We start from the raw sequence: 12,461 nt of genomic DNA on the forward strand, positions 1-12,461 counted from the left end.
ATGTTGACCATGAAAAGCAGGGCTGCATAACTTTTAATACCTTCTCCACACGCAAACAAATTACAAAGTGTAAACCATTTCACTGTTGCACCTTCACAACTTTATTTTGACAGATGCTACCATCTGTTCGTAGTTCCGCAACATCTACGTTTCACGAATTTAACGGATTTACAATTATTGAACATTTCTGCCTACTACTTTCCGGGACTTTCCCTACCTGAAATGCATGCAACATGCAGTGTTTAGTCGTTCACATGGCAATCTGTTCTGTCTCCTTTTTTTCTCCTTGGAAAGGTTTCACAGAAATGAAAGAGAAGAACATGAAATGTGAAACGCCATGTATGTGAAGAGACTCTTTATATATACACACCGTGTTTGTGTGTGATATACTATAGCTCGACCACAAGGAAAACACCTTCCGTCAAAAGCGTTCGCGCATCTTCCCTGCCGTTATCGGTTCTCGGTGCAGTGTTGCCAGGTTAGACTTGAAAAAATCTGGAGATTGTTCCTTGGGAAACCAGAAGATCTGCTACAAAATCCGATGATCTAATAGTAGCGGATGAACAACGTTCTCGGGGGTGGGGGCGGCATACGCGTCCGCACTGGGGGCAAGGGGACGTCCACAGATTTTTTCAGCGAGGGGGAAACAATGTATTTTTATCAGGCAGGTAAACGAGGCAAATTACCCCGTAATAATGTTGCCCTCTCAGAAAACACCACTTGAGTTTGAAATTATCACGTTCCTACATCCCTATTATAATAATGGATGTTAATTACTGTGACTGAAGTCAACTCATACGTCTGAAATAATAGGTACTTTTATGTCAACATTCATTTTCCACAATCTTTCAAGTCGAATGCTAACAATAACAAATTAATTTGCCTTCTGCTGGTGTTCGGTCTACAGCTATCGTTAGGGGTGAGCGAGCACGCGTCCTGCACCATAGTGAGAAAATGCATTACGTATGTGAAATATATTTGGTGAATTAGACAGCATGTCTTCCTCAATAATTCAAGATAGCAATGCTTATGCTAGGGTGCCACCTATCCTCCCCATCTGCTAGAAACACCACACACATGTATAAAATAATTTGCCCACGCTACGAAGTCAGTGTTTCTACCTAGTAAGGCAAGGACGTTTCGCTGTGTTTGTGTCACTTCATCCATTTCATCAGTTTTTCATTCATCCATATTGTCGTACTTACCCGTAGAGGCACAAAAGCGACGTAAAATAACTAAAATAGAAATAGATTTTCGGGTGGGATAAAATGCAACCATCTAAAAATAGTAATGTAGTAATAAGATAATAATAATGTCCTAGCACAATTGAGTATCGTTTGGCATAAATTTCACAGTTCAAACATCACCTTTCATGGCTGAGTGGAGTTCCACTCTATTTCTCCCCTCCATGTTCAAGTTAGATGAGCAGAAAACGTGTTTGTGAACAGGCCGTTGGACGTTCCATAGAAATAGTTTATTAAGGAATTCTCCCGATAAATCTATAGGTCTGGCAACACTGACGTGAGCCGCAGTGAAGGCTCCTTCCCCTGTCCTTTCCCCCACCCGCCAGCGCGATGACGTTCTGCGCAGGTTTCTTTCCTTGTTGTTCCACTATATATATGGTATTTTATTGTACGACCTAAGGCTAAAGTATATCTGCGTGTTCGAACGAAATGGAGTTCCCATGTTCCTATGTACCGTATTAGCCGACACCTCTGGTTACAACTAGTTCACTAACAGTTAATTGACTCTACGTCATTATCTTTCCTTTAATATTCATATTTCGTAGCTTAGATGACAATAATGTTCTTATTTCTGGTAATTCGATCACATAAATTTCTTCCTGATCTTTAAATGCATGAATGCATCATGACATTCAAGCCTGGACCAGAATCGGTTTTGGTAAAGTCGCAATTTCTTCAGACTTGTTTCACACTTTTTCCAAATGTTGTGTGACAGTTGGTTGTTGCGACGAGTCGAACGAAGCCTTTCCTTAGTCAATTGTATCAACCTGGAAAGAATTTCAAATAGAAAACTGCAAAGTAGCTGTCAAGGTGTGGATTTTCATGTAAAATTTCCTGGCGAAGTTTCACAAGTTCTAATGCAAGATCCCCCCGCTCACAGGCTGAAATCCGCTTAACGCGTAAGGGGGGAATGGGTAGGTGCCTCTTACGGGAAAGGGAGAAATGCTTTTAAATTGAAAAGTTTTGCTGGACTTTTGAGTTTTAATGAATATCCTTGAAAGCGAAATGGGCAGTCTTGTGGTATTAGTTGTTGTGGAGCTGCCTTTCAACATATAGTATTATATCGAAGCAACTGCATCTCTTGTGTATCATGGAAATATATTGAAACTCTCTAGCCTTCTTAGCAGCCGTCAGGGCGATTTTTTTCAAATTTTCTTCTTCATTCGAAAAACCGCTGATATATTCCAAAATATGAAAAATTACATATGCTTAGATTTCCTTCTAGAGCATTGACGTGACTTTTCGTGTAGTTTCCTTTCATTGTTATCTAGATATTATCAATAATTTAATAGACTTACGTAATCGCAAAACTTTTGAGAATATATCGATAACAGCGAAAGCAAACTACAGGAAATGTCACGTCAATGCTCTAGATGGAAATCTAAGCATATGTAATTTTTCATATTTTGGAATATAAGGTAAAGTTCTCCCCTGTGGTTAGCACCACGCCATAAAGGCGTATAGGGGGTGTGGGGGTAACGCCCACACTTTCTTGATCCGGTCATGAGTGGGGGTGATGTGATCAGCATCACGCCCCTGACCGCCTTTACCCCCCAGGGTTTCCCCCAGGTACTCATGTCATTCGACTCTGGGTGGGCGCCGGGGCCGCTTCCGACGTTAGAAAAGTTCCCGGATTTGAACCGGCCGGGGATCGAACCCGGGACATATTTTGGAATATATCAGCGGTTTTTCGAATGAAGAGGAAAATTTGAAAAAAATCGCCAAGGGTCCAGTCGAGTCATGTCTGCAGCAACAGAAGCTTTACATCTATCGCTATCCTGGGCAAGATCAACCCAATCTTTTCCATCTTTACCGATTTCCTTCAGGTCCATCTCGACGTTATCCCTCCATCTTAGTCTTGACCTTCCTGCAGGTATCTTCCCATCAGGTTTCCCAACAAGAATCCTGTAAACTCTTCTTTCCTTCCCCATTCGAATCGAACCTATAGAAATAGTTTAAAGCCATAAGTTTACAGAGATACCAGCGGGAATGCAGAATTCAATAAACACATCAATTATTGCTTGTATATTTCATACAGGCATGTTTATCAATTTCCTGCTTGTGTATTGAATTCAGCCAAGATTGTGGCCTTCACCTTGGAACTTCCCCAAGATAGAATCGATCTCTTGGAACATGGCCTAATGCAGTTCTTTCTTTGCGTTGTATATGAACATTGTGTGCGTGTGTGTGTGTGTACGTGCGCATAAATACTAGTTTTTGTTTAACGGGGAGTGCCAGAGGCAGTCCGAGCGTGGTGCTGATCACGTCACATGCACCCTGGTAACTGCAGTCTTGCTGGTCAACAAGGCTCTGGCGTTCAGTATAATCCTTTGGGGTACGCAGGCTGAATGCCCCTTTATAGCCTAAGTTTTTAATCTAGGTATAGACAATTTTTCGGAAACAGTATAGTTTTAGTTATTGGTAACGAGTGCAAGTGTTAGAGCGCGCTAACTATTCCACCGTGCGCAGAATTTTATTCTGGGGGAGAGTGAACCTGAAACCTAATATATATCGACAGGGTGATTCAGAATTCCTATTACACACTTCTAGGGGGTGTAGAGAGGACTTAGTGGATCAAGTTGTGATAAGGAACCCATGTCCGGAAACGTACAGTTTTGGTGCTACACAGATGACAAGATCACTTAATTTCACATCTCCCGCTCTGCATACAGACGTTGCACAGCTCTACCATTACGTCCAGCTTCTCCGTAAATTAACAACATGTCCGTGTTCTCGGCAAATGTATATTCAACCATACTGTACTGTCTTCCGCAACGACTGAGTAGCAACTGACGTGAAGGTCGAAGCACACCGGATTTTAAACAGAGGACTTTGGAAGCAGCACACATGGCATCAGGTGACTAAAGACGTCGCCCTCCGTCAATGTGGGTTGCCTACCGTGAAGCGGGAGATGTGAAATTATGTGATCTTGTCATCTGTGTAGTACCACAACGGTACGTTTCCGGACATGAGTTCCTTATCAAAACTTGATCTTCTAAGTCCCATCTACAACCCCTAGAAGTGTGTAATAGGAATTCTGAATCACCCTGTATAGGAAAGCAAAATTTTTTCAAGAACAAATGAATTTACCCAGTCACCCTAGAATGCTAGATATCAGAGGTTATAATGGGTGTCCCAAAACTATGGGACATTTTGAAAGTGAGAGAAGGGAATAAATAGTTGCAAAAGATTTATTCATGGAAATTAATAGTGTGGAGGATGCGATTGCCATTACATACTTACCGCTGAAGAAATGAGTAGATTTTGCATAGCTCGACAGGAATCTGGGCGATGTCCTCACAGATCCTTTCTACTCGACCTGCTACAAATGAAGAATCGCCCCGATTCGTGCGGACATGTTACGTCGAGCTATGCAGGATGTCCTCCGACTGGAGGAATGGTTGCTTAGAAAAGGTCGTCATGAAGTCAAAAATCTACCCATCTCTTCAGCGGTATGTATGTATCCATTGGCATCGTCCGCACTATTCATTTCCATGATTAAATCTCTTTCAACTATTTATTCCCTTCTCTATAGCTCCGATTCAAAATATCCAGTATTTTCCAGACACCCTTTACAGCACTGTACGAAGATAAGGAAAGTATTAAAATCCCGCCTTTCTGACGAATAGCGCGATTATCTTCTAACAAAATTAATTTAATAGTGAATACTGTTCAAGTTCATTTTGTGATTTTATTTTGAATATATATATATATATATATATATACACACAGGGTGTTTCTAAAGGTCGTTTACAACGCTTGGGAGGTGATTCCTCACACGAAAACAAGCAAAAAGTGTGAGTTCCATTTTTACGACTGAGGCCTCGTTTCCGAGATAGGAGACTCGCAAAAGGTGACAAAGTGAACGTCACACCTAACTGGGACGAATACTATCACAGATAGAGAGGCGGTTCCAAGGGAATCATAAAGGAATCGTATGTGCTCAGTCCGGAAGTCACTATGAAAAGTTCACTGCACGCATGCGCAATGGAGTCCTCAAAGGAATTGGGGATTTCCAGCAAGAACAATGCATGGAAAGGGTATGTAACGCAGCAAGATGGACCGTGACAATGAGAAATGCGTTAAAGACAACACATCCCGACCTCAAACATCAAAACATGAGCACGGAACACAAAATCCGAAAAGTTGAGCACGGTTGCATACCCCAGTTACACGCGAGGAATGAACGAATCATGTCATGTGGCATACGAGACACCTATTACTCCACCAGGAGGAGGGAAAGAAAAACACAATATCAGATGATTGCGACAACGTGTATTTTTACACGCGACAAATACGTAATATCACCCCCCCCCCCACACACACAACAAACAATACATGCTACAATGTCTTACGCACATACAGTGCGTGTCACTGTACAACAACTGAAGATGTCACTTTCACCACACAAAGGGGGTGGGGAGCAATACCAAGAGTGTTCGCACCCGATCATTGTGACGTAAAAGAGACCAGTTTTGGAAGTGTTCCGCAGGCAAGTCTGGCTCTCGTAGTCTACGTTTGACCTTCATGACTGCTGTATCCGCGAGAGGAGCTCGAAGGGTTGGTTCTCTCCATCAGTCGTCCCAGTCGTGTTGCAGGTGCTGGGATATGATCAGCAGTTCGCTCTAGGTTGTCACACGCATTGAAGAGTACTAGTATGTTGTATTAAAAGAAGTTGACGTGGTGGAGTGGGCAAGTCAAGTATCGCAACAATTGGTCTGTGGTGTTCGTACGGTGATACGGCCAATTTGTGCAGTGTGCTAGTGTTAAACAAAAACGATACTTTGCAGTTCCAGCTCCCTATTACACAGATGGCTGCGTATACGACCCAGCAGCTAGCAGACATGCATCTCATGTATGGGGAGGCACGTGGTAATAGCCGTGAGGCAAGGCGTCTTTATGGAGAACGCTTTCCACATAGACGTTTACCGTCTCACGCCTTCCTTCAGGTAGTGGACAGTCGACTGCGTGAAACAGGGTCAGTGTTACCACCGCGGCAAGAAGTTGAAAGACCCCAAAGTGTACGCACACATCAGTTTGCAGAAGATGTGTTAACAGCGGTCGCAGAACGTCCTGGCACCAGTACGCGAGTGCTCGCTCGGGCACGAAACACGTCTCATGTGAATGTTTGGCGAGTGTTGTCAGATGAAGGAATGCACCCTTTTAAACTGCAGAAAGTACAAGAACTGTTACCTCGTGACTTTCGCCCTCGTATGGAGTTTTGCCAATGGTTGTTGCATCAGCTGAACACAAACCCTCACTTCGGGGCAAAGGTATTGTGGACAGATGAAGCCATTTTCACCAGGATGTCCTCAATAGTAGAAACAGTCATGTCTGGGACTTTGACAACGCATATGCACTTTTGTGGCCCATCACCAGCACAGGTTTTCAGTGAATGTGTGGTGCGGGATAGTACATGATCATTTAATTGGACCATACATTCTCCCTGCTCGCCTGAATGGTCGCACGTAACATGCATTTCTTAGTGAGGTTCTGCCTGAACTGTTGGAGACCGTACCTTTGGCACTGCGGCAAGAAATGTGGTACCAATACGATGGGGCACCAGCTCATTTCGATCGTAATGTACGACATTTCCTGCATGACGTGTTTCGCAATAGGTTCATTGGTAGGGATGAGCCTGTGCCTTGGCCACCGAGGTCGCCAGATCCACACCCTCTCGATTTTTTTATTCTGGGGAGAAATGAAAACACTCGTATACGACACACCTGTCACATCAGCTCGCATCAACGTCGCCGACGCGACGGTAGCAGATACACCTGGCTTGTTTGCTCGTACTCGACAATTCTTGATTCGTCGCTGTCATCTCTGCGAAGAAGTGAACGGCAGACATTTTGAAAACCGTCTGTGATTATTGCCCTCGGCAAATCCTAGTGAAAACACTCTTGGTATTTCTCCCCACCCCCTTTGTGTGGTGAAAGTGACATCTTCAGTTGTTGTACAGTGACACGCACTGTATGTGCGTAAGACATTGTAGCATGTATTGTTTGTTGTGTGTGTGTGTGTGGGGGGGGTGATATTACGTAGTTGTCGCGTGTAAAAATACACGTTGTCGCAATCATCTGATATTGTGTTTTTCTTTCCCTCCTCATGGTGGAGTAATAGGTGTCTCGTATGCCACATGACATGATTCGTTCATTCCTCGCGTGTAACTGGGGTATGCAACCGTGCTCAACTTTTCGGATTTTGTGTTCCGTGCTCATGTTTTGATGTTTGAGGTCGGGATGTGTTGTCTTAACGCATTTCTCATTGTCACGGTCCTTCTTGCTGCGTTACATACCCTTTCCATGCATTGTTCTTGCTGGAAATCCCCAATTCCTTTGAGGACTCCATTGCGCATGCGTGCAGTGAACTTTTCATAGTGACTTCCGGACTGAGCACATACGATTCCTTTATGATTCCCTTGGAACCGCCTCTCTATCTGTGATAGTATTCGTCCCAGTTAGGTGTGACGTTCACTTTGTCACCTTTTGCGAGTCTCCTATCTCGGAAACGAAGCCTCAGTCGTAAAAATGGAACTCACACTTTTTGCTTGTTTTCGTGTGAGGAATCACCTCCCAAGCGTTGTAAACGACCTTTAGAAACACCCTGTATATACATATATATATATATATTTATATATATATCAGGGTGTCTACTGACCTGGGAAACCTGGAAGAAGCCTGGAATTTAACCACAAACCTGTATTTTCCTCAAAATTACCTTCTTTACTATATATGTCCACTTCACTTAGGGGCTTATGTTTTGTGAGTTCGTGAATGGCGACCAAGGGGATACCTGAGCAGGGTCTGTCACTGCCTCCACTTGAATTTCGGGGGGAATGCTGCGATTCAAGGGATTTATTCGTTAATTTTGAGAAAGTTGGTGAAAGCTTGATCCTGGGTATGACCAAGTATGTATGAGTAAATTTTGTACAATTAAAGTAACTGGCCATTCCCCATCCAAGAAGAATATGCAGTAACATGTAATTATATAAATTAACATATGCTTAGAATTTAAATTAATAATTTTTAGAACTTTTGTACTAAAGACAAAATGTAAAAAAAATATACTACTACCAAGGGATATGAATTACACGGCAGTTAAAAGACGAGAACTCGGCTTGCTTTTGTTATTTACTGCATTTTTTTCTCAACTGGCCTTCTGGTAGGGGTTATTAACAATAACAACTTTTATTTGTTTAAAAAAGTGTACACCTGGAAAATAATATAAATAGACTTGGACAAACCTGGAAAAAACCTGGAATTTAAAAACAGACATTTAGTAGACACCCTGTATATATATATATATATATATATATATATATATATATATATATATATATATATATATATATATATATATATACACAACTATCATACAAAATAACGCAGGAGTACTTAATATAATAATATAACAATATTTTAGTTATAATATTTTATAATGTTTCCTGGTAGAACACTTCCGTCTCTTAGTTTCTTGATTTTCGCCCCTTCTTGTGAGTTCGTCAAAAATAAAATATGAAAAGAGTTTTAACTACCGCTAAACAACCGCCTTCGTAAATGATGGAGATTATAGATCCAACTACTTTCATGTTAATTGGTCGGATTATTTGGGGATCGTTAAGTTCCTTTAATTACCAAACTTTTATTTTCTGTGTGTGTGTGGGGGGGGGGGGGGGAGGAGGACTCTACAGTGTCGGCGATTTGGTAGCAAAACTCGATTTCCTACACGAAGTATAGTACAATTCTCTTCAATAGCTTGTTTAAGTAAGGGATAATTGTTGTGTTTCTATCATCTTGCACAAACGGAAATGATCTTTTCCCGTTCGACTGCGCCATCTGAAACACGAAAACGCAACCAGTAGAAAGAAAAATAAAAATCTTCGTGCTTCATAAACGTGTTAAAACAGGAACTCGAAGCTAGCTACTTATCACAGCTTCCAATCAAAGTGAATTCTCTCTCCAATCGTAACGAACAAAGCACGTTTTGCAATCCTCATACCTTCAGCCGGTTTTATGTCGACTTCCAATTGGTTCTATATGAAGTGTAACTTTATTTCCCAATCTCTTCGCACTGTAATGCCAATGCGTTGTGGCTCCTTAGACTTAACAGCACTGACTTACTTATTCCTGTAGATTAGGGATGGCCATTTTCGGAAAAAAAGAAAAAAAAAATGTTTTTCGAAAAAGTGACCATCCCTAATGTAGATCTTCAGTAGTCAAGTGAATGTGGAAAGTATATAATTAATTTTATTCACTAGCCAAAACAAAATAGATTTCTCTTACATACATATTCTGTACTGCACTACGATACATTTACCTCTTTCCTCACTTAATTTCGGATAAAAATAAACACAAAAGAACATTTCGTACACATATATTTAAAACAAAACTACATCATAGCACAACTGTATATTTTAATTGTCAGTTAGCGCAAGTGTATATTTTAGTTGTCAGTTCATAAGATAGAAGGTACCTGGTGGAGGCACATAGTGGTTCGGATTCCCTTTAAACTGTAGGTCCAGTCCCGATTATCCTTACTGTGCATAAAGTGGACTTAAAACAGCAAATCAATTAATCAATAAGATAGAAGGTCATAAATTAATTAGGGGCCTCCCCGATGGCGCAGTGGTTGCCTCGTCGCCTTGTAATCAAGGGATCCCGGGTTCGATACCCGGTGGAGGTACACAGTGGTTCGGACTCCACTCTAAACTGTAGGTCCAGTCCCGATTAGCCTTAGTGTGCATAAAGTGGACGTAAAACACCAAATCAAGCAACTAACCATAAATAAATAAATTGATTGATTGATTAAAATTAAAGTTGTGGGTGCGTCAGCAGCACTTAAGCTACTTGCACCCGTCACATTATACGGGGTCCAGCTCCTTACCGTAGCTAAAGGCAATATTTATCTCTGAGGACTAAGATCTCCTAGTTAAAATCACGCATGGACAACACACAGCCTTGAAGAGGATTATATATACTTTCCTTAGGTCCAGACGCCAGTCTCTCGTTGACCTGCAAGACTGCAGTTAGCGGGATGTATTACGTGGAAGTGAGTTTCTCAAAACATCACCTTTTATACCCCCAGAAGACCGTAAATAATTCGTCGTTGGAACAGTCTCGTGTGTGAGGTCTGATTAGTTTTAAGCCTCGTTCTCAAGTCTGGAAATTAATGCATTTTTCAATGTGAAACAGCCTTTCTTTAGGGCGCGAGCTACCGTTTTCTTAACCAAAGGGGAGGAATATGTCGCCATGAGAGAACCAGAAAAGCGTAACTGCAAAATGCTGTTTGGTTGGTTTAACGTATCTCTTCTGAAGAGCTGTGTTTGGAGCGAGGTCGATGTATATCCATCTGTAATCCTTAGCGTTAAAGTGGATTTACAATTTTCTGACTTTTTTTTAGCCATGTTTTAAGTCCGCTTCACACATATATAGGCTAATCGGAACTCGATCTTCAGTTTAAAGGGAGCTCCGATTTGCCCAGGACCTTGATTACAAAGCGAGAGCGTTTCCAGAGTCCCTACTCTTGGACCATGCTGATATAACTGCACATAGCACTTGAACGGAAAGGAAACAGGTTGAAGAAAATAATGTCAGAGTTGCTAATACGACGTATGTGGATTTGAATAGCGCGTTAAGTTAGAGAATGGGTGTTTCATTCCTCAAAATAACTACACAATAGTTGAGACACTTGTTGTTACTTTAATAGCTTTTATCTAGATCAATAATCGACGTATACAACTGCTTGCATCTCATCTGCCACATCAGGAGAAATGCACAACAGTACATCGGAGACTTTATTTTTTCTACCCAATATTCAAGCCTATTTCGACAAAATTGAAATGGATGTGCAACTTATGCAAAACTGTCTTTTTTTTCGGTTCGATGTCTCGTTCTGACGATACGAACTTTCGAGAAACTGAAATTTATCCTTAATGTATGCAACCACGGTGCACAGGTTCACAGTTACCGTTGATGGATTAATTTCGCAATAACTATGAACGACCTGCTTATAAATGATGATGTAAATATTCCCCTTGTATGTCTGAATAACTCGCGTAATAAGTTCGTTGAATGAAAAAAAAATCGTATGTCGTACATTTCTCAAACGAGACCGACATTCCGCAGTTTTGGTACGATACAGAGATTTTTTTTCTGGGTTTCATCCCTGATCCTGGAAATCCGAATAGTCTCGATATCCGGATCATCCGTAAATTGGATAAATGCAATTACGATATCAGAATCTTTGAAAAGCGGAATATTAATTATCCAGCCTTTCATATCCTGGACATACGGAACCAATTGAACCTTAAAAGGGATAAGGATATATTGTTGGGGAAACATCATAAATTTGTCCCTTCTCGAATCTTGATGGGGGTAACAGAGAATTTGAAGGTGCTCAGAAAGACTAGTTATGAATCGGGACTTGTTTATGAAGAAACACACACATTCATGGAATCGTCCTTGGGAAGAACATAAATTTAAAAAGTAAAGTGCTTCCCTGTGCTTTGCACCACGTCATGAAGGCGTATATGGGGTGTGGAGTTAGGACCCCACACTTTCTTGATCTCGGCCGAAGGCGGGGTGATGTGATCAGCACCACGCCCCGGGCCGCCTTTACCCCCCCCCAGAATTTCCACCAGGTACCCACTTTATACGACGCTGGGTGGGCGCCGGCCGGAGCCGCTTCCCCGCCAGGGAAGAACACAACTACGCGAATTTGAAGCGCTATCCAGTTATTCAATAATATTTAAAAAATATACATGATAATTGTTTGAAAAAAAAGTCAAAGTTTCTTTTATGTCCATATAATGCACAGATAGGCAAGTCGGGACCGGACCTACAGTTTCAAGTGAAATCCGAATCAGTATGTGCCCCCACCAGGTATCGAACTCGGGACCCTTTGATTACAAAGGCGACGATGCTACCATTACACCATCGTAGAGGCATTGAAAAAAGAAATGATGGTGGTTGTGAACTTAGTGCACGTGGGAGCACTGTTAGAAGATACGACATTCACTGAGAAAAGACGCCATTGAAGCGTACGTTCTGAACAACGATCTTTTAGATCGCAAAACTACTACTTACATTCGAAGATTCTTGATATTAAGATGCTTGGCATTCAGTATTGTTTATTATTACCTGTGACAGAACCACAGCAGAGCGTAAATGGTTTTCTATAAGTTCAATGAAGTGAGAAAATTTCACATAACAGTTG

General features: G+C 41.6%; 1 protein-coding gene across 2 annotated transcripts in view; it reads left to right on the top strand.

Annotated features, from left to right (window-relative positions):
- Positions 1 to 12,461, top strand: part of sdt (MAGUK p55 family member stardust) — a 225,424-nt gene that overhangs the window by 164,815 nt on the left and 48,148 nt on the right. The gene's annotated exons all lie outside the window — the stretch shown is intronic.

Source organism: Lepisma saccharinum, chromosome 25, assembly GCF_977018435.1.
Source record: "Lepisma saccharinum chromosome 25, izLepSacc3.1, whole genome shotgun sequence".
Taxonomy (NCBI): Eukaryota; Metazoa; Arthropoda; class Insecta; order Zygentoma; family Lepismatidae; genus Lepisma; species Lepisma saccharinum.